Raw genomic sequence first — 2,783 nt, 5'->3', positions numbered from 1 at the left:
GTGTGACTACTCAAAAATCAAATGGAAAGACGGAGGATGGAATTCAAATTACTTTTCAAGTAAATTATCTTGGGCACTTTATACTCACACTTCTACTTTTATAAAAAATGAAGTCTTCATCCAACTGCAGAATAGTCAATGTTTCTTCAATTGCACATATTTGTATGTAAAGTGATATTATAATGGCTTTAAAAATAAATAAAATTTTTTTATTTACGTTGAGGATTCTCATTCAGAGTACTATTACAATAAAACCATTCTATTATATTTGGTAGCATGAATTTTTTTGACACACCTTTCAATCGACGAGTGAGTTCCTTAGTGAACAGAACATTGGCTAACTTACTTTGTGCATAACTTTTAAATGCATAACTCATCAATGGTGAATTAGTTCTCTCTAAATTGATGTCATCAAAATTTTGATTTATAATTAGTTCTCTCTAAATTGATGTCATCAAAATTCTGTTGGATGAAGACTTCATTTTTTATAAAAGTAGAAGTGTGAGTATAAAGTGCCCAAGATAATTTACTTGAAAAGTAATTTGAATTCCATCCTCCGTCTTTCCATTTGATTTTTGAGTAGTCACACCAGCATTATTTATCAGTATGTCAATAGTTGACTCGTTTGTCAACAAGTTTCTTGCGCACTCTATGACGCTTTTTATACTGGTTAAATCTAGAATATATATTGCCAGCTCTCCGGCATTCTTTATATATTCCTCTTTTGTGACCCTGAACAATTATTCAAATCACATTTTATTCAACACGTAAAAATTTTATAAAAATAGATATAATTTTAAAATAAAGAGAAAATTAAAACAAATAGTAATTTATTTATATTAATTTATTTATTATTAATATAATTGATTCTACAAGAGTTTATATCTTGAAGTGAACTTATTTATTTATTTACTTTATATATGAGGGCGGATTATTTTTTATGTCCTCCATTGCTTGGTTTGCCTTTTCCATATTTCTACAGGCCATAATAATTTTACAACCGAAATGTACATGTTACTTAAATAAATATGTTTAAAAATACTTTTTATTTACAGAGTTATAAAAAAAAGTAGAGTTTATATAAAGTTTAAGAAAAAAGCAAAAGCGATTGAAAAAATCTTATTATTTCAGTGAAAAAACGAATGCTTCTTTTATAAACTATTGTTTAAATGTGGTTATATATAATCATGATAATAATAAAATGTAATTTGACAATATAACTATCTTGTGATCAATAATAAATATATATTTTATATATGCTACTATTTATTTGAATTTCAAAGTTTAAGATAACTTGAAACTTAAATTATCATTTCAATAAAAATTACCTCTTGCATATAAATCTCTGGCAGTTTCTTTTCCGATGCCATCGCTTGCTCCCGTTATCACAACAGTTTTGTTGTCAATGCGTGCTTTGCTTGCACACATTTTGTTATTTAAAAACCTCATTTTATATGAGATACTTCTTTATCGACAATTTCACCAATATGCAATTGTCTGCTTTTACTAGCTTTTACTTACTGTTCACTCACAAATATATGCTTTATTTGATTTTGCAATATGATGCTTTTTGTTGTATCGTCACCAGGTTAGTAAAAATTATGTGTATTAAATCTAGACAAATATTTAAAAAATACATAAAAAACTTTGCAATTTATTCTAATAATGTAAATTCAAAGCATTTATTTCCTGAACTATGTTTATATAATTTTTTTTCTTTTATTTAGATACCAAATCACATATATGCACACACACAAAATATATTATTTAACATACAGAATATTTCAAAACTGACAATAAATATTTTAATGGCAGATTCTTGGGGAAAGATTTTAATAATTTTTAAATGGGAAAAGAGTTAAAAGAATTACAGGACTAGAATTTTGCGTGCTTGGAGATGGCAATGTGCTCCTCTGAAGTAAATGTCTTTAATAATAATAAAATTAAATGATATAAACTAACGATACCCGAAGAATCGTATGAAATACCAGCCATAAACTAATATTTGAAACGTGCAATTTCGCAGAAACGTCCACGACGCGATGCACCCAATGCAGATGGCACGATTGCCGATGCCATTGTCCGCGGCAATAACGGCGATGACGACGAGGAAGCAGCGTTCCCGATAGTGATTCGCGCAAACCATAACACGATGCGGTGCGAGATTAAATGTGCCTACAGAATAAACTTTAGCAAACCAAACAACATTGGATCGCTGCTGGGATTCTCATCGATGCGTATACTGCGACCGCGAAGATAGCACGAATCGGACGTGTCGATAAGCATCATGAATGTGAACATTATACGCATAGAATGCAACTTGACCACGGAAGCTTACAGCAATGTTGCGCGAGTGCACACGATCCACGAATTTTCACCGAGTGTCGCGCCGGGATATAAAGTCAGTGAAAAACCTTCTCAAGTCATTTACTTGCCAGTGCTCATACGGAGCGTTAGTGACATCACCGTACGCGTTGTCGATCAAAACGGACGATTACTCGACTTTCGCGGGATAGAAATCACGGTTAGGCTGCAACTTCGAAGGCGTGTGTGATGCTGGTAATAAACGGAGCCGAGCGAGCGCAGAGAGCATCATTTACCGGGCAATCGACTTTATCGGTCAATAATAGATTAGCTGAAAAGAAGAGACTCAACGCATCAAACGTTAAATACTTGCAATCGCTAGGATTCGCGGTTCGAAAATCCCCGATATCTTTAGCATTGGCGACGAGCCAATCTTTGACGATTGAATCGTCAAGATTGAGACTCATGCATATTCACCG

The 2,783-nt window shown here is 32.3% G+C and overlaps 1 pseudogene; it reads right to left on the bottom strand.

The window, feature by feature from the left end:
* Positions 1–209: 209 nt before the first annotated feature.
* Positions 210–1,516, bottom strand: LOC120357816 (annotated as a pseudogene).
* Positions 1,517–2,783: the final 1,267 nt, after the last annotated feature.

Source organism: Solenopsis invicta, chromosome 1 (genome assembly GCF_016802725.1).
Source record: "Solenopsis invicta isolate M01_SB chromosome 1, UNIL_Sinv_3.0, whole genome shotgun sequence".
NCBI lineage: Eukaryota > Metazoa > Arthropoda > Insecta > Hymenoptera > Formicidae > Solenopsis > Solenopsis invicta.
The sequence above is the reverse complement of the archived record's forward strand: the minus strand, read 5'-3'. Positions and strand labels throughout refer to the sequence as shown.